Source organism: Chlorocebus sabaeus, chromosome 5 (assembly GCF_047675955.1).
Source record: "Chlorocebus sabaeus isolate Y175 chromosome 5, mChlSab1.0.hap1, whole genome shotgun sequence".
NCBI classification, from domain to species: domain Eukaryota; kingdom Metazoa; phylum Chordata; class Mammalia; order Primates; family Cercopithecidae; genus Chlorocebus; species Chlorocebus sabaeus.
In genome coordinates this window covers 69014736-69039440 of record NC_132908.1, presented here as the reverse complement: position 1 = coordinate 69039440, position 24705 = coordinate 69014736, and the positions used below count along the sequence as shown (strand labels likewise).

Below are 24705 nucleotides of genomic sequence, written 5' to 3'. Positions count from 1 at the left end.
ATGACTTGGACACTTTTAAACAGTACTGGAAAGTTATTTCATAGAATGCCCCTTAATTTGAATTTGCCTGATTTTTTTTTTCTTTTTCTTTTTGAGATAGGGTCTTACTTTGTTGCCCAGGCTGGAGTGCAGTGGTGTAATCACAGCTCACCACAACCTGGACTTCCCAGGCTCAAGCAATACTCCCACTTCAGCCTCCTAAGTAGCTGGGGCTACAGGCACTCACCACCATGCCTGGCTAATATTTGTATTTTTTTGTAGAGACAGGGTTTTGCCAAGGCTGGTCTCAAACTCCTGAGCTCAAGTGATCTGGCTGCTTCGGCTTCCCAAAGTGCTCGATGTTTCTCTGTGCTGAGATTGAGGCTATGCATTTTGGGCAAGTGTATCATACACCTTCTTAGTGTATCATGTCGGGGGATACATGATATCCATCTTATCCCTGATGACGTTGGCCTTGGTCACTTGGTTATGCTGGTGTCTACTGGGTTTATCTACTATAAAGTTACTATTTTTCCCCATTATAATTAATAAATATCTTGAGGGAGATACTTTGAGAGTATACAAATATCCTGTTGTTCTTTAAACTGTCTCCTGCTATCTTTAGTAAGGTGGATCTCACTTGCAATAATTATTACAGTAGTATTTTAATGGGGGTCTTCTTTTTCCTTTATTTCTTTTACATTTATTTACTGGAATTATTCTGTAAGAAAGAGCTGCTCTTTTTCACCCATTTAAATAATGTTTTGTTCACATCACTATGAACTCATGGATATCTATTATATGGGCTATAATCTAATACTGTTATTTATTTTGTTGCTCAAACATTCCAGCTTTGGCCAATGGGAGCTCTTTCAGGTTGGTTCCTGGGCCCTTTCAAAAATACCCATTCTTAAGCGCATCCTTCCTTTTGGGTACAATATGCTCCAGGTTCATCTTATACTTTCCCTGCCTCAGCCACTTCGTCATGGAGTCAGGGCTCACATTTTGACTCAAGTTAACTTCTCTGAGTCTCAGTTTCCTCATTCGGAAACAACTGGAACAATAATACCTACCTTACAGGGTTGATATGGGGATTAAATAAATAATGTAATGGGGTAATATTTAGATATTTTTAATGGGCATTTTTTCTTTGCCCTCTCCAACATAAACTCCAACATAGACTCTGCTTCTCGAGTTACTCTGGGCTGGTACTATGAAACAAGACGCTTAAGAAAAGATTTTCCAAATTCCTTTATCTGCTCTCACCAACCCAGCCCTCCTCCATCTTCTCCCAGGTTTCAAAGGGCTCAACAAAAAAGTCAAGGCCTTTTGGGGGTGATATTATCAACTGGCATTCTCAGAGGTGCCTGCTCTCCAGCAGGAGAAGGGTTAAATGCTTGGTGATAACTTCAGCTCTGAACTGCCAAGTCTCTTAGGTTCAGCTCAGCAATCAAACTGCATAACCTAATAGAGCCCCTGGTGCTATGGGAAACACAAGACACTGATTTATATTTTAATATCAGTAATTTCCACAAGAGCAACATTTCTGAGTGTCATTTTACAATTTCTGTCAAACGCCAGCTCGGTTTTTCTTAATTCTGTTTATTGTGTCTGAATTTGCAACCTCATCCGCAATGCAGATTCTTGACTCCCAAGAGAGAAGAACATTTCCATCTTTCTCTAGAGTGGGAGGGATGAGGATGAGGGGCAGAAATGGGCTTATAAGACAATTGAAAATGTAAATGAAGTACTGTTTATTAAGAAATGATTGTGAAGTATTTTTGTTAAAAAAAAAAAAAAAAGACAGTCCTGAACAAACTTAGCAAAAAATGACAAACAAAAGAGATGTTTCAGATCCAAATTGGAATCTTTCCTTCCAGAAGGAAAAACTGTGTGTACACTGCGGAATCGAGAGAAGGGAACCAGTACGGGGAATATCTGGCCATGTTTACTGTACTATCGTTGCTATGGCCATTAGCACTACCGCAGTTTGTAAAGTGCTTTGGGATCCTTAAGGATCAAAGGTGCCTGGCTACATAAATGCCAGATGTTGCCATTAGGAAGAAGGAGCCTGCTTCTCTCCTGTATTCTTTGAACATCTAATAAAAGAACAAAGCTGGTGTTGCTGGCACCAAACCACATCTCCTACTTGGTGTGTTCAAGGGGTGAGGGAGCTTCCCAAAGCCATCGGCTGCAGATACCTACCCTTGCATGCCCAGTCTGTCCACTAGTTCCCCGCAGGCCTGCAGCTCCAGTTTCTACATGGGTCCTTTCCCGCACAGTACATAAGCAACCTCCTGTAAGGGCTCAATATCATGGTCTTCTTTGAGGGCTGAAATGTAGCTTTGCTAGAGGGTACCTCTCCCATGGTTGCTGCAGAAAGCCAGCTAAGAAGCAAGGCACTTAGAGGCCAGGGAAGCTTCTGGTGCATACTCTGGGCCCTTCCTACATGGGACTGGTGTTAGTCTCCACAATCCTGCTTTTCTGCAAAGCCACAGCCCTTGTAGATTGTAGTGAGCCCAGAGCTACTTGTTCTGCCTCCACTGGTGTTAAGACCTCATACTTTTCACAAGCATCCTTCAGTTTCATATGCTCTAAATCCAACATCATGTCTCATTGCCAAACCTCTGGCAGGAGCCGTGTTGAGTTTCTCAGTGGAGCTATCGACCACATTGACTGAAGCCGCAGCAACGTGTTTCTCCCCGTCCAAAAGGGTAAAAATAACAGGAACAAGTTGTCGGAAATGAAATTTCAATTCATCCACGCCCTTTCTACACTTCTGCTGCGACTCCCAAGCAGGGATCGATAGTGTTTAGACAGCCAAGGAGATTTTTTCCCCTCTTAAAGCACCAGATCAATAGTAAAAAAAAAAAAAAAAAAAAAAATCTCTAGCCCTCTGTATGTGTTGTAGTAAATGTGAACAAATCAGAGGCCTTTGGCTAAACAGATTGACTGAGGCAGCAGCAGTCTGGTGCTTTGTAACTAAGAGCACATCAACTGCACAAGTGGCAATGAGGGAGGAAACTCCAGTGCTCCCATGGTCCTTGTAACCAGGAGCCTTCAAAGGGAATGTCCGTCCCCAAAGTGAGTGGAAGAAATGAAAAGATTCCTGTGCACTGCAGCATTTGGGCGTAACTTTTTTAAAAAAAATTAAATACTCGCCGGGTGAGGTGACTCACACCTGCAATCCCAGCACTTCAGGAGGCTGAGGCGGGCGGATCACGAGGTCAAGAGATCGAGACCATCCTGGCCAACACGGTGAAACTCTGTCTCTACTAAAAATACAAAAATTAGCTGGGCGTGGTGGTGTGTGCCTGTAATCCCAACTACTCGGGAGGCTGAGGCAGGAGAATCACTTAAACTCAGGAGGTGGAGGTTGCGGTGAGCCGAGATCGAGCCACTGCCCTCAAGCCTGGCAACAGAGTGAGACTTCATTAAAAAAAAAAAAAAAATTAAATTAAATTAAATCAAACACTCAATAAGGATTATGGGTCATCACAGAAGTGCATTTTATTGGAAGACAGCTTGGGTACTGCACACTTCCTTTCCATTTTGTCTCTTGCCTCTTTTATTTTTACTTTTAAAAAAGTTCTTAGCTATCTATGGCTTTTTCTCATTGCTTCATAAGTTTTCTCCCTATATTGCTATCCACTTCTCAAACATCTGAGAGTCAACTCAAACACTGAGTCCCGATCCAGGGACTCAAAAGACTATCATGAAGCTAGCCCTTCCTTGTGGGATTAAAAAATTATTCAGGTTGCAAAACTCAAAGGTGAACTGCTATGAATATGTGAACACTGTCCTTCATTATAAAAGGCTTGTTATTCTTATTAATGATTATAGTGCTGACTTCTTTAATGAATTGATTATATTCATTATAAAACAAAGCATTGGCTGAATCTAGCATAGAAGCATATAAGAAGATAGCATGCCAACACGTATTAGTTTAGATAACATAGTCTTTTGTAGTAGGTTTAGTTAAATAAATGTTTATAATCACAGATAAAAGAAATGATTCTTACCGATTGTGCTGTGTTCACACTTCTGTTTACAGGGGTGTCCAATCTTTCGACTTCCCTGGGCCACATTGGAAGAAGAAGAATTGTCTTGGGCCACACATAAAATACACTAACGAGAGCTGATGAGCTAAAAAAAGAATAAAAAATTGCAAGAAAAATCACATAATGTTTTAAGAAAGTTTATGAATTTGTGTTGGGCCACATTCCAAGCTGTCTTGGGCCGTATGTGGCCCATGGGCCGCGGATTAGACAAGCTTGGTTTAGAAGCTTCTCACGGAGTCACTTTGCTTCGTATAAGCCCATAGTTTAGACCAGACCTATTCTCCTGGTCACTGGCATATCTCACAGGTATTCTAGAAGGGAGGTGCACCTCAGTCACTTCAAAAGTCAAGAGGTGGCTGATACCTGTAATCCCAGCACTTCGGGAGGCCAAGGTGGGCGAATGGCTTTGAGCTCACGAGTTCAAGTCCAGCCTGGACATGGCGAAACCCCATGTCTACTAAAAATACAAAAAATGAGCCAGGCATGGTGGTGCACACCTGTAATCCCAGCTACTTGAGAGGCTGAGGCACGAGAATCACTTGAGCCCGGGAGGCAGAGGTTACAGTGAGCTGAGATCACGCCAGTGCTCTCCAGCCTGAGCAACAGAGTGAAACTCCTTCTCGGGGAAAAAAAGAAAAAAAAAAAAAGGCCAAGAGGTTAGGGGATAGCAGGAAATGTCTCTCTCGATGATTATTTCCAAAGATGAAAGGATAAACAGAGACTATAAATATGAGCTTGCTTATTAATTCAAAAGTGCTGAGAACCCAGTATGCATCAGGTGAAGCAGAAATGTACGATGAGAAGTGTAACTCCAAAAATACCGGTGCCCTATAATGAGCTACCTTGTGCTGTAGCCTCTCCCTCTCCAGTGGTTCTTCTTATTAGCACGTTCACATTTCAACATTTGAATATGTAACAGTCCTGTTGGTTTCAAAATGTGATAAGGAGTTGGGCTGGGTTTTCCTTTGCCCCTCACATACTCTCTGCCTCTCTCCCCTCCACTCTGTACTCCATGAGCTGCATCAACCAGCTCTCTTGCCCTCTGCTCTCTGGCCCCTGCTTGGTTGACCAGTGCAGAACATCAGTAGGAAGGTCAGTGGGAGAGGGGACTGGGTCATCAGCTTCTGCCCTGCCAGGTCCCCAGAGGGTCTTGGGGCCTTCTCCACTCCCCATTTCAGGTCTGCTCCCTCCCCTGGCCCCTGAGGCTTGGAGGTGGTCAAGGCCTACCCTTACTACACCTGGGCACTGCATGCCACCTTGTAGCGTCCTTATACCATGGCCACATCTTTATGCCTAGTTCCTCTATGAAGTAGTCCACAAATTACTCAGCTTGAGCATGCCATCTGCTTCCTGGTGGGATCTTAGTTTATAAGGTAAATAACGGGAAGTTTCATTTGCAGGCATGTTAGTTGCCTAGAGCTACTGTAACAAAATACCACACTCTAGGTGGCTCCGGAGGCTGGGAGTCCACGATGAAGGTGTTGGTGGGCTGGCTCCTTCTAAGGGCTGTGATGGAGAATCGGTTCCAGGTCTCTCTGCTAGCTTCTGGCAGTTTGCTGGCCATCTTTGGTGCTCCTTGGCTTGTAGACTCATCATCCCCATCTCTGCCTTCATCTAGACACAGTGTTCTCCCTATGTGCATGTCTGCCTCCAAATTTCCCTTTTATAAGGACACCAGTCATGTTGGTGTTACCCTATTCCAGGTTGCCCACATCTTAACTAATTACATCTGCAATGATGCTATTTCCAAATAAGGTCACATTCTCAGGTTCTGGGGGGTCAGAACTTTAACGTATGAATTGGGGTGGGGGGCTACACAACTAAACCCATAACAGCAGTTACCTATGAGTAAGAATCTTCTATTATACTGGGGGAAAAAATCCTCTCCTGCCCTCCTCCAGCCACTGTCTTCTCTCTCCTCTCTGTCCCTCACTTCTCATCTTCATGGATGAATTGTTAGCATTTGCTGCCTCTTGATATTTCCTCTATCCCTCTTTCCCCACACTCACCTTGTCACCCCTACCCTGGTGGCAGCAACTCTGAATGGTCAAGGTCAAAGTTTTGGTTGTCAACTCCAGGGGGTCTTTTTTGGTCCTTATTGTGTCTGACAAACTTGACATCAGTGGCAACCTCTAGAAACATTTTCTACAAGCACTTTCTCCTTCTAGAAACGCTTTCTGTCCTTCGTTTCTGAGACTCTCTCCCAGATTTCCTCCTGCTTGTCTGACAGCTCCTTCATTTCCTTGGCAAGTTCTCTCCTTCTGGCCATTCCTGAAATGGTCCCAGGTTCTTCCTGGTCTTGTCCTTCCCATTCTCACTTACATCCTCCCTGGTCTTGTTCTCTCTTGTCAGATTTCAGTTATCATCCATAGCAGATTGTTCCTACAATAACATCTCCAACACAGCTCTCCATCTGGAGCTCCAGATCTAGATAACAACTGCTTTCTACACAGGTGTGCTCCACGGATCCACAGGCTTCTGCAATTCAATCTCTCCAACACTAAATCCATAAGCCTCTACTTCAAACCTGCTTCTCCTCTGATATCACCTTTTTAATGTATTTAACAAACTTGCATAACGTTTATTGTGTGAGAAGGAGAGGCACAATTCCGAGCACTTCACTATTAACTTACGTAATCTGCGTAACAGCCCTATGATATAGGTACCGTGGTTATTTTTATTGTAAATGAGAAACCAAGGCACAGAGAAGTGAATAAACTTGCCCAAGATCACAGAGTAGTATGTGGTAAAGCAGGAATTCAAACCCAAGTAGCCCAACTCTGGAATTTGTTCTTTTTTTTTTTTTTTTTTTTTTTGAGACAGAGTCTCACTCTGTCACCCAGCCTGGAGTGCAGTGGCCGGATCTCAGCTCACTGCAAGCTCCGCCTCCCGGGTTCACGCCATTCTCCTGCCTCAGCCTCCCGAGTAGCTGGGACTACAGGCGCCCGCCACCTCGCCTGGCTAGTTTTTTGTATTTTTTAGTAGAGATGGGGTTTCACCGTGTTAGCCAGGATGGTCTCGATCTCCTGACCTCGTGATCCACCCGTCTCAGCCTCCCAAAGTGCTGGGATTACAGGCTTGAGCCACCGCGCCCAGCCTGGAATTTGTTCTTAACCACTAAATAGTGCATCAATGAAAGGAACTGCCATCTACTTCGTTTGTTCCAGCACAGAAATCTAAGCACCATCTTGATTCTTCTTTGTCTTTCTCTCTCTCTCACTCACTTCAACTCCCAGGCTCTTCATCCCATCACTTACCATGTCCTGCCTATTGGACTTTCCCAATTAATCTTCTACTGGACCTCTTCTCCTCAACTCCAATACTACTGCCCACTCCTCCAACAACTAGAGATACGATCATGTCATTTGCTTGCCTAAAGCCTTTTAATAATTATCCATTGCTCTCAAGGTAAAGTACAGACTCTTAAATGGTTAAGACGCCTTTCTTGATCTGCATCCTGCTTTCTTTTTCTTTTTTTTTGAGACAGAGTCTCACTCTGTCACCCAGGCTGGTGCAGTGGTGCAATCTCGGCTCACTGCAACCTCTGCCTCCCAGGTTTAAGTGATTCTCCTGCCTCAGCTTCCCGAGTAGCTGGGACTACGGCCGTGTGCCATAACACTTGGCTAATTTTTGTATTTTTAGTAGAGAAGGGGTTTCACCATGTTGCCTAGGCTGGTTTTGAACTCCTGACCTCAAGTGATCCACCTGGCTTGGCCTCCCAAAGTGCTGGGATTACAGGCATGAGCCACCATGCCCAGCCTTGTGTCCTATTTTCTGACCCTCCTCCCTGCCTTTCTTTACATTTCCCACCAGAGCTCTACTGAACTATGTTCAGTTTCTTGGACACACACCCAGTCCTTGGCCCATTCTGCTTGTGCTACGGCTATGTGCATCGCTCCATTTCTCTCCTCCCATCATCTTTGGGTTACCTCCAGCTGATTCTTCAGAACTCAGGGAAACATCATTTCCTCTACTAAGCCTTCTCTGAATCCCCAAGCCTGGGTTCTTCCTCCAAGCATGTGCTCCCTTCCCGATATGAATGTCCCCACTGGGGCAGTCCTCACACTATACAAGAATTGTGGGCATACTTGTGTGTATCTTCCTCTAGACTGCAAAGTCCGTAGATCAAGGGATTGTATTTTTTTTTGTTCACTGTCTTATCTGAAGTGAGTAGAGAAATAACTGGCACATAGTAGATGATCAGTAATATTTATTGAAAGAATGAAGAGCCAAATTAACTAATTTACAGTAAGAGATCACTGTCATGGGAACTGGAATACTTTTAGTCCACATGACCAGCACACATTCTTTCTAGAGGCAGACCAACATGAGAAGCCAAAGAGGGTTTTGGGTGACAGAATCAGAAGTAAGGGATACTGAAATAATCTGATATTGAATTGTAACTGACTAGGAGAGCATCTTGTAACTATCTTAGAGAGCAAAGATCTTGGGGCTGATAAAATCAGTCTGTTGGCTGAAGCTCCCTCTCTCCTGGACAGAGCGAGGAGGGGTCCACCCATCATTCCCTCTGGGACTATATGTTCCCCCCTTGTCTGCATCATGAGACTGATAAGCTCTTTCATACATACACTACTCTGGTCCAGTCAAATTTTGCAGATCTGAGATTCATCCTGTCTCTCTAAGGTGACGCTGGGTATGGTTCAGCTCTCCCAGAATAACCTTTCTTTCATTTTCAAGTTCTGGAAGAAGCCCCCCTGTAATCTACTTTGAAGTTGCAGAATGTTCCAAATGTCTTCTGCTATTCAGAGGTGCCGTGGATCATTTTCTATTCAAATAGTCAAGAAATATTTTATGGAGACAGTTGCATTTGATCTTACTTTTGATTCTGACAGATGAAGAGGGGCTATATTCTAAGTTGAGGAGAAATGAAATTTTCAAGCTGAAGCTGGAAGAGAAGGAGAGGCTGGGATGTGAAGAGCTGTAGATGCTAGAATTCAGAGTCTGAAATTTATCTAGAGGCAACAGGGAGCCCTGAAGATTTTCAAGCTGGGGAGCGACACATCAACAATTACTTCATGTACATTAGCCTGACCTCTGTGTGTAGGAGACCGAATAGATAGAGATAGGAAGCACCGCAGAAGGCCTAGAAAGCTAGACAGGAGTTAGCAGATGACTCTTCTCAAATAAAAATAGGCAGTTGAGCAGAGTGATAGGTGTGAAATCTATTTCTTTAATTTGTCACTGTAATAGTATATTATATCCAAATATATAAACACATCTATAGAAGTTTATTAAGCAGCAATTAAAAGCAAGCAAACAGGCTGGACGCAGTGGCTCACATCTGTAATCCCAGCACTTTGGGAGGCCTCAGTGGGCAGATCACCTGAGGTCAGGAGTTCGAGACAAGCCTGGCCAACATGGCAAAACCCCATCTCTACTAAAAATACAAAAGTTAGCTGGGCGTGGTGGCGTGCGCCTGTAATCCCAGCTACTGGGGAGGCTGAGGCAGAAGAATTGCTTGAACCTGGGAGGTGGAGGTTGCAATGAGCCAAGATCATGCCACTGTACTCCAGGTTGGGCGACAGAGTAAGACTCCGTCTCAAAATAAATAAATTAATAAATAAAAACAAACAAAGAAACTTAACTTCTTAAGAAACATTTACTAAATAAAGATTGATAGTGGATGAGATTTAAAATAATCATTAGGACAATACTACAATTTTGAATGGTCCAGTATCTTCCATCCTTAGATGAGTCTGCAGATTAAGGATTTGGTTACAGTGGGCTCCAAGAACTGTCCACATTCAAATCATTGGGTTAAAGCAGTCTGGGGTACTGGTCAAGTCAGAGGGATGGGGAATTTTTTGGTCTAGACAATGTCTACATGATATTATCTAATATTATATTGGAATCCACCCCGTACCCTGTAGGGTGATTTGCCAAACATTTCACTTGTAACCCTAAAGAGTAAAGGTGAGATGATAGTAGGGCTGATTTTGGAGGAAGAGTGGTGAGACTTCTTATATCGAACCTGTTTATGTTGCAAGGTCCTTTTCCTGTAGTGGTTCTTCAGTGATCAAGTCGTGGAAGGGAAGGGAGAGTGAGGTGGTTACATATGGACACTGCTATTGTTATGTTGGAAAATACTTTTTGATGAACAGTCATTTCCTCCCACTGCCGGAGGGTGTTGATAATGAGCAAATTACCTTTTACTCCCTCTGGTGTGGATGTGAAATTGGCTGTTAATAGAGTTGCTAATGCTACCGGGTTAGCATGTGATTGTTCTATTTTAAGCCAATTTAAGTTATATTTGGGGAGTAGCCAATCAGACACCTTGCTAAGAATATGGGCCCAACTGCAGCATTTAATATTGGGAAACCTGCCTCACCCACAGATGTGGCTGTGAGCAGAAAGTGCTGAACATGCTGTCGTTAACACGAAATGTTTTAATACAGTGTCTCTTTTCCTTTGTAGGTACAAGAATGGTCTCATTAGGCAAATACCAATGTTTTCATCATAGGATAGAACCCATTTCAAACCCCGAGACTATAGAATGCGAACAGCCAATGACGTATTTCGTTTAATATAACAATGGGTTAATATTGGTCATTTCATTACTGCTTGTTATGCAGTGAAAGCTTACTAGAAAATGAAGTGTTCAGAAATTAGTTGAAAGGAGCAAAAGAGGTTATTTTTCCGAGTTATATGCTCGATTGGGCTAATTAAAGGTACAGATGCATTAGTGGGTTATGAACACCTTTGATTTCTAAAGATGCTTTCCTAGGAGGGGGATGGTGTATTCTAATCAGAGATGGCACTCAGAGCTTCCCAAGGCCAGGGGCACAGTTATTCTCTCTTACATGCTCCCTAACCCTCTCCCTAAGCACCTATTGCCCCCTGGCACCTGGTGGGTGGATTGAGCGCATTACTTGGGAAAGTTTCTTGTTTAATAGGAATATTCTTGAACAAAGCACCGTTGAATTGTGGTTTTCCTGTTTTACTGGATTTTTCATGCTTTAAATATAAAGCTCATAAAGTACACACAGAGAAGGAAACAGGTATGAAGGATGGAAAATAAAACTCAACTGATGGGGTACAGAAAGGTACCGTGTGTGCCATTCTGGTGTGGATTAATTGGGCTTGGCACGATTATGGCTCTTGTCAGCTGATCAGTTTACTGGACTGAAGAAGTTGTGGGAATGGAAAGCGCTGGTGCCTAATATTACCCCAACCCCACCCCACCAAAATACTTCCCAAGGAAATTCTACGCCCATACTCCCTAATTTGCTATTAAGTTCAGCGGCCATGGAAAACCCATCTGTTATGACCTCCTGCTTATTTAGCAGACATTTGCGGAGACCTGCCTTGTGCCAGGCTAGGATTTAAAGACGACTAGGATGGGGTCCCTGACCAAGGGAGCGGGGAGTGCACTGGGGAGGCACTTATCTAAAAAGTATAACACATGTTGACAAACGGGCATTAGGAGATGATTAAAAGCTTGGGCATTTGGAAAATACTTTCAGTGTTGACTTTTTTTTTTTTTTTTAACAAATACACAGATAGTACTTACGATGTGCCAAGCACCATTCTATGGACTTTACAAATATTAGCTTATTAATTCTCTCAATAACCTCCAGAGGCTGACACTATTATTTTCATTCTATAGTTGAGGAAACTAAGGTACAGAGAGGTTAAGTAATGTTCCCAAGGCTACACAGCTCATCAATGCAGAACCAGGATTTGAACTCACACCATCTTGCTCCAGAGTCCATGCCCTCAGCCACCACATGCTGCCGTCCCTTTAAGCCAGTCCCTGGAAGATGAATGGGATTTGGACAGATAGAGAAAAGGGGAATAGGTGAGAGGAGGACATCAAGGACAGCATTCCCGGTAAAGGGACAAGCTTGTTCAAGGGCACTGATGTGTGACCACGTGTGGCCCACAAGGAGAAATCCAGTGGCCAGAGCAGTGGGATAAGAAGGGATGCTGGCTTGGGTGTGAGTGCCAATCTTGGAGGAATGGGCAGAGAAAAAGAACTGGCAAAGAGGGCTGAGAAGGAGCCCACAGAAGGAAAACCAGAGGAGGGGCCTCTCCAAAGGGGAGAAGGAAGATAAATTATGGCAGAGACCACAGTGTCAGCTGCTACAGAAGTTCGAGTAAGATGAGGAAAACCAAGCCATTCTTTTGGAGATTAGGAGCCTCTGCTGTAATAGACCAAAGGGTTCTTCCTACCTGCTGCAAAGATAAGACCAATTCACTGAGACCATGGTATTGCAGTAAAGAAAGAGTTTAATTAATGCTAGGCTCGTCACATGGAAAACAGTTATTACTTAAATCAGTCTCCATATAACTCAGAGGGTAGGGTTTTTAATGGATAATTTGGTGGGTAGGAGGCTAGGGAATGGATGCTGCTGATTAGTTGAGGATAAAATCATAGGGGTGTAGAAAATGGTCCTTGTGCGCGGAGTCTGCCTCTGGGTGAGGGCCATGGGACTGATTGAGTCATGAGTCACGGGTCTTGGCAGGCAGGCAGTCAGTTGCTAGACTGAAAAAGTCTGAAAAACATCTCAAAAAACCAATCTTAGGTTCTACGCTAGCAATGTTATCTATATGAGCAATCGGGGAAGTCACAAATCTTGTGACCTCTTGCTACATGACTCCTAAGCAGTAAGGGATTATAGAAACTATGCCTACATTTTAAGTAGAATTCAGGCTCCTCCCACAATCCTAATCTCCTGGGTTTTCGTTAGTTTTATTCAGTCCCTGAGCAAGGAGACTATTATCATCCTTGCTTCAAAGTTAAACCATAAACAAAATTCCTCCCTGGTTAGTTTGGTCTATATCCAGGAATGCGTGTGGACAGCCAGCCCATGAAGCTAGAGGCAAGATGGATTCAGCCATGCTTGATTTCTCTCACTGTCATAATCTTTGCAAAGGCGATTTTGCTGCTGACCTTAGTGAACACAGGGTGGGTAGAACAGAGGACTGCAGTTACACTTACTGATGAAGAACTGATGGGAGGAGAGAGTGGTGTGAAAGTCTTTCTACAAGACATAATATAGATATAATAAAGGAAAGAGGGGAGAGAGAGAAAAGAAAGGGAAAGGGAGAGATAGAGAGGGAGTGAAATGGGATGGAAGGGAAGAGAGTGAGCCTAGCTTAGGGTCAGAGGCAGGCGGGAGAGCAGAGAGTTGAGGGGGTGAGAGAGAGGTGGGGTTGGGGATGAAAAAGATTGAGATCAGAACTTCTCTCTGGCACACCTCAATCTGAGCACATACTCTTTGAGGCACAATGTAATTATTATCTCTTTCAGGCAGTGAAGCATAACATTAAAGGTGCAGTTGCAGGTTTAACACAGGAAGCTTTACGGGAGACCTTAGATCGTGAGGACTTTGAGGGGAAGACCTACGCTTCCTTAACGGAGTACCAGGCAAAGAGAAGGTTCTCAGTGTGTTTGTTGAATGAATAAATGGGTCTTATTTACATTTTTTATTGTGAATATTATGAAAAAAGAACATCACACTGATTTTAAAACACTTGGAAATACAGTCATAAAAAATGAAAATTTTATGGCCTGCAAGTCATTTCAGGAAATGTTGCAAATACATGCATCCATCCTGCCTGAGGCCTTGAGGTAATAGGGCCATTATAGGATTTCTCACTGGGTCATCAAAAAACTTTCTGCTCCTATATTCCCGCTACTTTACAGACAGATTCTGTATTTTATTAAAGGTGGGAAAAAAAAATTGTTTCTGAAGCATAGGGTATAGTTAAAGGTGTTAAAAAAATGTAGAACAATTTTACTAGTGTCTTGCCTACTAATTTGGATAAATGTTTATTCTCAAAATGTTCTAGCATTATCTTTCTTCTTCCAGAAAGGTCAGGCACATGTCACTAAAAATACATTTAGTACATTCGAGAATATTTTTCAAGTGATTTATTGGAGCAATGTATGGACTATTTATTTAAATATATATCTTATTTCCAGTAATGCTACAACCTCATCAGAAGCGACTTGGCTCATTGCTTAAGCAAAATGATTTAGCTATTTAGGAGCTCTCCTTCAAAAATAGGCTATTTTCCTTCAACAGTTTACCAGAATTGGGGATCTATTTTTAGAAAAGTACATGAGAATGGGTAAGGTCATAGCCCTGAGCCTGAGGTAATTCCCAGAGAAGTTGTATCTATTGTATGTTCTGGTTTATTTTTCTCCATTCCTGGTTATCCAGTAGGGAGGAATTCTCCACTTGAGGTATGAGGGCATGGCCACCTCTCTGGGGAATTCTGGAATCCTCTGGAGAGGCTCTGTCCTGGCAGGCACCCAGCTAGTAAGGTATTGGGCCTGGTTTTAGCACTGAAAAACTGCTTCCACTCTTTGGGGACGTGAGAACACGATTTTACATATTGGAAAATGAAATTTGCTAACTACTGAGTGTGCAATGCATAATCCCCACTCTGTAGCTAATACATTCAGATGCTTACAGCATATACATAAGTTATGAAGCAGAATGATCAAATGTATGTGTGTGATCCCCTGTGAGCTGAAACATTACCAATATGTGGCTTCTGAGAATTTCTCCTTGTGGCATTCCTCTGACCCCTGCCCCTCCCCTGAATTTTGTGTTTATTATTTATCTGTGATTAAAAAATATTTATATCACATATGTATCCTCCTAAGAGGAGGGAGGGAAGGAGAGAGAAAGAGAGAGACGGACGGAGGGAGTGAGGGAAGAAGAGACAGGGAAGAAGAGACACACACGTCTGAGAGGAGAGAGAGACAGAATTCCCTCAAATAGTTTCATGTTACTTTAGAAAATACACACATTTTCAGCTGTTTTGTTTCACCTAATGGTCTCAATTCAACAGTTAGAAGATGCTAAATATGTTATTGTACTGAGAAATTTAAAATTTTATTACATGTATTAAATTTTATTAAAATTTTAAAATTTATTAAATCTAGTTGGTGCACATAGAAGGGAACCGGCAGCTTCATGTACTGTTTGTAGAGTGTGAATTGCCTTTTTTTCTTGAAAGTAATTTAGCAATATGGATGGAACAAAAGTCCTTAAAAAAATGGGGATACAATTGGCTAAGCAATACCCCTTACAGGATTTTATTCTAAGGGAAGAAGAAAATAAGTATACAAAGATGTTTGTTTAAGGATGTTAACTGCAGGGCCAGGTGTGGTGACTTGCGCCTGTAATCCCAGAACTTTGGGAGGCCGAGGCAGGCAGATCAGGAGATCGAGACCATCCTGGCCAACATGGTGAAACTCCGTCTCTACTAAAATACAAAAAATTAGCCAGGTGTGGTGGTGCATGCCTATAGTCCCAGCTACTCGGGAGGCTGAGGCAGGGGAATCACTTGAACCCAGGAGGCGGAAGTTGCAGTGAGCAGAGATCATGCCACTGTACTCCAGCCTGGGTGACAGAGGGAGACTCCGTCTGAAAAAACAAACAAACAAACAAAAGAAACAAAAAAGAAAAAGAAAAAGAAGACATAATCTAAATGTCCAAAAGTTATTGGTTAAATAACTATGCAGTGATTTAAAATGATGAAAGAATGTGCATGATATAGTGAGTGGGAAAAAGCAGCTATATAATACATAACAATTATATAACAACAACATCCTATATGGAGGACCATTCTAATTTTTATAAAAATAACTTCTGGCCAGGCATGGTAGGTCGCACCTGTAATCCCAGCACTATGGGAGGTTGCGGCGAGAAGATCACTTGAGGCCAGGAGTTCGAGACCAGCCTGGGCAACAGACTGAGACTGTCTGTACAATAAAATAAAAAAAATTACCCGGTAGAATGATGCATGCCTGTAGTCCTACCTGCTCAAGAGGCTGAGGTGGGAGGATTGCTTGAGCCCATGAGTTTGAGGCTGCATTGAGCCATGATGGTGCCACTGCATTCCAGCCTGAGTGACACAGTGAGATTCTATCTCTATAAATAAATAAACAAATAAATAAATTTATATGTATGAAAAAAATTGTGAATGCAAAAACACCAAATCGTATAAACAGGGACAATATTTTAGGTGATTATCATTATTGCTTATCTGTATTTTTTGTCTTTCTAGAAGAGTAATGCATTATTTTATGAAAATGAAAAATAGCTTGAACTAGTCTATTAAAGAGAAAGCTTGGAGATTTTTTATGTGAGCTATACTCCATTATGCATCTGTGGATGGAAAATTTAAAATCATAGATTGATACCTACTATGAAGACCTTTTCTCCCTTGCTGTGCTCTCTGGGGATGCAAACTGACTTTCTATCAGTGTGGAAAAAAAAAAAAAGAAATACAATTATACAACCCCCAAATGCATTCTATTGAACAAAAATTCAAACATCTGTATTACCCCAATCATATGTGCCCGGCTCCAGTCTATCAGTATGGCCCATACATACCACTGCTAGCTAAGCACACCTCCCAGTGTTTTCCACAGGGTGGGTTAATATTTCTAGTTCCATTTGTCATTACAACCTCCCCATGAGGTGGGAAGAGTCTATAGTGGTAGGTATGGTAATTATCAAGCCTGCTTTTTTTTTTTTTTAAATTTGGTAAAAGACTGGTCAAATATTCTCATTTTATAGTCCTCTGGTCTCTTGAAGCCTTTGAAAATAATGGTCAGTAGTTCAGCAAGTTCATTATCTAATTCTCTTAAGGTTGGGGAATGTGCATTCTCTGGACCTGCTGATTTACACATTGTACCATGTTTTCAAGTATTCCCTTACCTGGTTTATTTCAACATCTATATTTAAAAGTCTTAATTAGTTCCTAATTATCTATGCTCCCTTTCTTTATTTTTCTTGTTAAAGTCTAGTTTAAAAGAGCAGCTTGGTATCTCTGCCACTCAGAAGCATTGTGAATTTCACTCCCCTTCTCATTTATTAGTTCAGCCACTTCATTGCCAGGCTTCCTCCTCCCCAGCCCGGGTTTTTCTTGCCCTGAACCCTTTGGCGGTGTTAACTCATTCTGCTTTCTCTGCAGCTGCTCTTATCTTTCTTTCCTCCATGAGCCTTAGAAAGAGTTGCACATTTTATATATATATATATATATATATATATATATATATATATATTTTTTTTTTTTTTTCTTTCCTTTTTTTGGCTCTTCCTCATCCTTTTTCTATTTCCGCAGTGGGCTTTCTTCCACCCTTAGATCTTTTCAAGATTCTTTGTTAAGCAGTTCATTGCATTTTTTATTCAAGGCATCCTAGGCCTTTGTGGCTTAACTGTTATTTGAAAACTTTGTGCCCTTGCCTGTAGTGCTATCTGCATTTCTTAATTCACCCAAATTGGATTTCTGAAAATCTCTGAGCTTGAGCAAGTTCCTTAATGTTTTTAAATGCATAGATCAGGTCATATCATCTGGGCAGTGGTATCTTGTGGTCAGTAGTATCAAAGACCATTCATGGGAGGGAGAGAATTGGTAGAGATGTGAGGTCACTGTTCATGCTTTGGGCAGGATATAGACATTTTCAGACCCAAATCCATCCTCGACAGAGAAGCTAAGGCGCTGTTGGTGTTCCAGGTTGTTGACATTAAACTTGGTTTCCTCGGCAGAGAACACACCTCAGAAGGAAGGCCACTTGCTGTTTAAAAATCCATACTTGGCTTGGCGTGGTGGCTCACGCCTGTAATCCCAGCACTTTGGGAGGCTGAGGCGGGTGGATCACGAGGTTAGGAGACTGAGACCATCCTGGCTAACATGGTGAAACCACGTCTCTACTAACAATACAAAAAATTAGCCGGGCATGGTGGCGGGTACCTGTAGTCCCAGCTACGCAGGAGGCTGAGGCAGGAGAATGGCATGAACCCGGGAGGCGGAGGTTGCAGTGAGCTGAGATTGTGCCACTGCACTCCAGCCTGGGTGACAGAGCAAGACTCCATCTCAAAAAAATAAAATAAAATAAAAAATAAAAATTAAAAAATAAAAATAAAAAATAAAAATCCATGCTTAATAAAGGCTGCTCAGGAGTTCCTCTTTCTGGCTTACATTAGTTAATGGTATGAGAACAAGTGCTAGTTTTTTTTTTTTTTTTTTTGAGACGGAGTCTCGCTCTGTCGCCCAGGCTGGAGTGCAGTGGCCGGATCTCAGCTCGCTGCAAGCTCCGCCTCCCAGGTTCACGCCATTCTCCTGCCTCAGCCTCCCGAGTAACTGGGACTACAGGCGCCCGCCACCTCGCCCGGCTAGTTTTTCTTATTTTTCAGTAGAGACGGGGTTTCACCGTGTTAGCCAGGATGGTCTCGATCTCCTGACCTCGCGATCCGCCCGTCTCGGCCTCCCAAAGTGCTGGGATTACAGGCTTGAGCCACCGCGCCCGGCCACAAGTGCTAGATTTTACACTCATCAGTTTAGATGCATCAATCCACAGTGTTCCTTCATGCTGTTTTTGTCAGTTCGTGGATGTGGGGATCTGCAGGTAAATATGTGATTTGAGACAGCTTCCCTTCAATCCGCAGCAGCCGTGGAGGCTTGCTGTTCAGGTGTCCCTTGACAAAGAACTTGCACCAGGGAGTGCACTTAGTGGACAGCCTCCAGTTGTCAATGTCTCCAGGGCAGCTTCCAGTCAATGACTGGGTGCAGCGATGACACCAGGGCCCACGTTTTCTAGCCAGTGCAGGACTCCTCAATAGGTGATCTTTGCACCAGATTGTCCTGTTGGGCTGGTCAAGCTGTTCTCCGAGCCACACTGCAGTCTGAGTCTCCTCCTACCTCATCTTCCTTCCTTCCCCCTCTCCTTTTCACAGATGTCAGACCTGCACTGAAGTCTGATGGCTTTCCCTGCCTGCTTCTGCTCCCTCTCCCCTTTATCTTTCACTAAATCTCTTGCACTTCTAATGCCATCTCAGCATCTGCTTCTTGAAGGACCTGAACTGACACAAGAACCCAGCCCCCCTTTAACCTTGCTAACCCCTCCTGCCTCCCCCATCCATCCTGCCTGCATGAGCCCAGCTATACACTCTTTTATGTTACTTTATGGAAAACTCAAATGCTATATAGTCACTGAATACATTCCAAGCTAAGTAAAAAACGGACCTGGATGTTGTCTCCAGTATGGGATTGCTGTATGTACTACTACTCTCATTCATTAAAGTGGATCATTGATCTTGTTACAGTTTGATCACATTGGAGCCCTCTCTGGGAAAAGCTTGTACTTAAACCTCAGCAGCACTAGGTGATGCTGCTGTCCCACACAAAGGCTGCAGCCTGAGCTAGGCTTGGCCAGGGCCGTCCTGGGCTGGGGGTCCTGCCTTTCCTTGGCTGAGTAGGGCCCGCAGGTCTGCAATCCACTCCAGAAACTGAAAAAGTCATTTCTGTATCCATGAGTCTGGACTCTAGAAAAGTATGTGTGTTAAATCTCTCTCTCTCTCTCTCTCTCTCTGAGCTTACAGAATGTGTGTGTGTATGTTGTGTATGTGTGTGTGTGAGAGACACACATAGACAGAGAGAGAGAGACGGACAGAGAGAGACAGACAGAGAGAGAGAGAGAGAGAGAGAGAGAAGGAGTTTTCAAAAACTCTTGAACTGATTCAGAAACTAACTCTGGTTGCTCTAATTTCTCCAGGTGCCCCTGAGTCCACCTTACATGAATGCTCACACTTTTGGATCCACAGAACAACTGAAAGTTCCGCAACCCCACCTCCTGCTCCCAGATACGGGAGAAAGATCAATACGAATGGTATTGACACCAGAGTCTTTATCTAGAATTCTTCCAAAGAGTTGTGTGTCTGGGCAACACTCATTTGTGTTAGACAAATAGAGTACAGGGTACGGGGGCTTCTTCTGTGCTTGATGTCTTTTCTGTAGTACAGAACAGGCACTTCCCTGGCCAGGTTTCTTTCTTTAACACTGCCATCTTTGATGCTGCCTCCCCCAACCTCTGATGTGTGCAGTTAGCAATCGGTAAACATAAGACCTGTCTTGTAAATCCTCATATGTGAAGCTGCTGAGTGGGACTAAAAATCTAACCCTGCATTTCATTCCCACCCCAGAGAGTGGTATCTGTTCTACATGCACAGCACTCCTGTCGTGCAGCAGCTGGGTAGGCACATTGGTTAATCTGAGTTGAAGAAGTTATTTTCTTACATATGGGATGACTATTTGGTTGCATAGAGAATACATTCATATTAACGAGACTGAATTCATCCGTGCCTCCACTGGGGAATCTCCAGGACCACAACCATCAATCCACTCTAATATTGCCCAATCTCTTGGCCCATTCTGCACCTATAATGGTTAGGAATTTCCCAGAAGACTCCTGGCCCAATGCCTTATAGAGAGACATTAGGAGTATGTCAGCAAGATAATTTTTGAAAGATAACCCTAATATTGCTGATAGGCTCCACAATCCAAGTGCAGTGTGACTTACATTTGCTTGATTATAAGAATACAGATTCCCAGGTCTCTGCCCTGGAGACTCTGACTCAGTTGGTCTGAGGTCCCCTTGGGAATACACATTTTAAACAAGCAGCCCAATGACTCTTATGATCAAGCAAGTCAGGAAACAATGACCCTCTGTACAAAGTGGGTTCCAGCTACAAACCAGTGTGTGAGTCCTATCAGACTCAACAGAAGCCACAATGCAAAAAAAGATCACGGAGATTTTAATAGCCAGAGAAGGAACCATCTGTGTGTCATGGGATGCCCTCACCAGGTAATTGGGCACCTATGGCCATTGCAGCCACCTGGAAGCTTCTGACAGAGAAAGCATTGGGGAATCTTTTATTAACATATTTAATGTGCTTGACTAAGGGAAAAAGAGTATGAGAAGCCAGGAGGCCTTGTTAGCCACTCTGCATCATGCATGGCGAAGAAATAATGCTTTCTTTCTCAGGAGAGGTTTAGTTTAACCCTTGGCTGTCTTTCTCCAGGGAGAAGCCAGCGGGCATAGACACACTTAAATAGTAGTCTTCCTAAAAGGGCTGGGCGTCCCTGGGGCTCCATGGGCAGTGTCTGGGAGGAGTACAGAGAAAGCCACATGGAACTCTGTCATGGACAAGGTTACGGCTTCCTCGAGAGAGCAGTCTGCCACGTTATGTCCCCGACTGCCCTCCTCCTCCACTGGGGTCAGCCTTGGAATCCCCAGGGACCCCAGAATATTGACCCACCCAGTGAGAGCTCCCTCCACCCCTTCTTTGTGGCTGAGGGGAGAGTGCAGCTCTCTCCCAGCTGAGGATTGACTAAGATGAAGTGCAGAACCTCAGCGAGAAGCTGAAATTGGAGCCATGTGTCTCAGAGGGTCAAATGGAGATTCTGCTCTGCAGGTTTTTAGCGCCACTTCTGTCACTCTGCATCCAGTGCGACATCACATCTGCACACCGAACCACAGCAGCTGAGATTCCAACTTGTCCCCTCCCTGACAAAGTTGGCCACCCCATGGCACATGTTTTGTTTGGCGGCAACAGCTGAGTGAAAACGCAGCATTCCCTTCTTGTCGGCAGATAAATCATTCTTCGTTGGGGGCACCTTTTTGTTTTCTATCCCTGAAAGAGTCTGGGGGTGGCTTTTCTTTTCTTTTCGCCTTTTTCATAAATAAATATTTTAACTGGAAATTTCCAAGTGTATGACAGGCCTAGAATGTGAACTTGAATGTACTGTAATAGAAATCATCAGTTGCCATGGCGACGTGTTCCAAGAGCAGCTCACACCGAGTCACGTGAGCGGAGAGTGCTCAGTAATACTAACACATCAGAGAGCGTGGCCACTTAACCTCAATCGCTTCCAGCTATTGTGCAGAATGCAATTGAATTTATTCCTAATTTCTGCCAGTGCTAAGGAACAAAATTTCCCTGCAGATTTTAATCTTACTCAGGCAGCCCCAGCCAGTGCTCTCAGACACTGTTCAGCACCAATATTCAGCAGGGCTACTCACCCACTTTACAGCTCTATTTTCTTATTCTTATTTTAAATAATAGCTTCCTTCTCCCTGCTGGATGCCGCACATCTCCCTGCCCTGGGGAGAGTTGCCCTCCTCCTTTCCGAATGGCTGCACGGTTTCTCTGACTCCTTCTGCTAATGCAAGCAACATAGCTTTCATAATAATACCAATTAAAAAATGACAGGTCTCCACTTTTAGCAGTAGTTTTTTCTCCCCCCACCCCAAACCTGTGCTGAAATATAATTCCTACCAGCTTTGGGCTATACCTGGGGATGACACAATTAACAGCCCCATCATAATAAGGCAAGCCTGTGGATCAGTGAATGATGGAATCATAGTGTGTATTTTCAGTCCCTGTCACAGTCACATTCCCCCCACCCCCACCTACCCCAACCAGGAGAGCAACACAGACTACCAGCAGGTACGGCCGCCGATCACAGAACACTCATTTCAAGAGCTTATCAGCTCCTATGAAGGCTGATAAATCAGAACCTCTCATATGGACAGTCTCAAGTTAGCAGCGTCATCGATCTCCCCTGCACCTTTTAAGTTATTTGTCTTATTCACTTCCAAAGATGATATCAGAGATGCCAAATGAGGCTTTGTTTTCTGTGCTCTTGCGCTGCCTAGGGTGAGTGGCTATGTTGTTGCAGGGAACTAGGAAGCATGCTTCCAGGGCTTAGCCCTTTGTTTCCAACCCAAGGTCACCTCTCCCCTGCCGGTTCAGGTGTTGTCAGCAGTCCGCCTGTGTTCTGAGGCAGGGGGCAGCATCTTCTGTGGCTGACAGCCTTTGTATGGCCCTAGCCTTCCATTGACCTCCCTGCTTTATGAATGTCACTTTTAAGAAGACAAAGACCTGCTTGAAGAGCTAAATGAAGACAATGCAGAGCCCAGTTCTCAGAAAGTCCATGTTGAAGGTCATGCAAAAGGAACATTAAAAATGTGGCCGGGCGCAGTGGCTCACGCCTGTAATCCCAGCATTTTGGGAGGCTGAGGCAGGTGGATCGCCTGAGGTCAGTAGATCAAGACCAGCCTGGCTAACATGGTGAAACCCTGTCTCTACTAAAAAGACAAAAATTAGCTTGGCATGGTGGTGCACGCCTGTAGTCCCAGCTACTTGGGAGGCTGAGGCAGGAGAATCGCTTGAACCCAGGAGGTGGAGGTTGCAGCGAGCCAAGATCATGCCACTGTACTCCAGCCTGGGAGACAGAGCAAGACTCCGTCTCAAAAAAAAAAAAAAAAAAAAAAAAAAAAAAAAAAAAAAAAGGTAGGGAGATTATTGGAAAGGTCTTTTCAGAAAAAAAAAGCGGGGGCGGGGGGTAGTTTCTGCAGTGACTTCCTTTAGCAGGTTGGTTCCTCTAGTGGGAGGGGAAAACGTAGTTGCAAATCACTTACTCAGCTAGTACCAAGCCATTATTCTAATGCTGCACTGGAATAGGAAATGTGGAGAGAAGTCAAGAAGAGAGGGAATGGCAGCGTGGAATTAGGATGGGGTTGCTGGTGGTCAGAGCTGACTCTACATAGAGAGCTTGGTAACTATGGAAATCTTCATGGAGCCTGTCAGTGAAAAGCAGCCTGAGAGGAAATGAAGGGAAGCGTTGTGGTGAATTTTATGTCAGCAGTTTGAGTGTGACATTGGGATCTGGAGGGAGAAAACTACACAGCAAGCTGTGGGTAGCACACAAGGCTCTGTGCCCGCCCTGCTGGGATGGAGCCTCTGAGCAGCCTTTGCCAAACAGGCTCAATCTATCGTCACCTATCCACAGAGCAGGGGAGCAGGGTGACTTCAGGTAGAAGCAGCCCTCTGACTCCTATCAGGGACTTCAACCCAGCGCAAGCTCCCTCTGGCTAGGATGGGCGAAGCACTGTCCTTTAACTGGCAGAGTAAACTGTCCAGCTGTTCAGGAAACAGAGTATATTTTCTAATCGAAATTGGTTTGATTTATACTGGAGCAGAATTTCCACATTTACTAGTCTAAAATACTTGCTGATCCTCTTACCAGAGCTGTTTAGGCCATTAGTGCCCTGGAAGGTTCTGGGAGGACATCTAATCTGCAGTGAAGCAACGGCCCTGTAGACAGAGTGACCTTCTGGAACATTTCCACACACAGAGGTACATTTCTGGAGACCACTGAACCTCATGGACTCCTACAGAGGAAAGACAGTGAGAGAATGTCAGGAAAAAGCAGGAGCATTTTATTCCTGATGAATTTCATTAAAGGGAAGGACAATCTGTGCTATTATGCTAATATCTGCGATAGCAATTTTATTATGTTCGTTAATCTACAGTCAAGGAATAACATTATTACAATTCTTACAGCTTTTCAAAGTACTTTCATAACTATTACCTTATTTCAACTGCATGGCAACCCTGTGATGTAGGTAGGTGCATTTTAAAGATGAGAAAATTTGGATCTAGAAAGGTCGGGGCTAGAACAGAATCACACAGAGTAAGGACAAGATCTAGATCTTAGGACCCCTGGTCCAGTGCTGCCAGGGGAGAAAGGGAGTTGCCTGCTATGTATGCTGCTGGTGACATCCACAGAGACTGGCCGTGGGGGGTCCCTGAGTGCTTTAGCCTGGTTATGGCTCTTTGCCTGGACAATTGTCCACTCAGTGTTTCCCCATTTACTGTTTCACAGACTGATTAATTCCTCGTCCCCACCCCACCTATGGGACAGATTTGCAGAGCTCTCAAGACTGGTGCGGATGCATAATGTGTGACCACACCATTGCTTTCCCAGTTCTTCCCCCCTCCCCCAACAATGCTTTAACACTGACCTGGAGGGGTCCGATGGGAAAGCTAAAATT

At 43.8% G+C, this 24705-nt stretch overlaps 1 protein-coding gene across 2 annotated transcripts in view; it reads right to left on the bottom strand.

Annotated features, from left to right (window-relative positions):
• The window catches only part of PMFBP1 (polyamine modulated factor 1 binding protein 1), an 83068-nt gene extending 59031 nt beyond the window's left edge, over positions 1–24037 (bottom strand). For both annotated transcript variants that reach the window (XM_073015534.1, XM_073015533.1), the window contains exons 1-3: positions 23895–24037; positions 15841–15952; positions 4002–4125 (exon numbers count right to left, since the gene is read on the bottom strand). The gene's annotated coding sequence lies outside the window, so the exon portion shown is untranslated. The remainder of the gene's footprint in view (positions 1–4001; positions 4126–15840; positions 15953–23894) is intronic.
• Between the last annotated feature and the right edge of the window lie 668 nt (positions 24038–24705).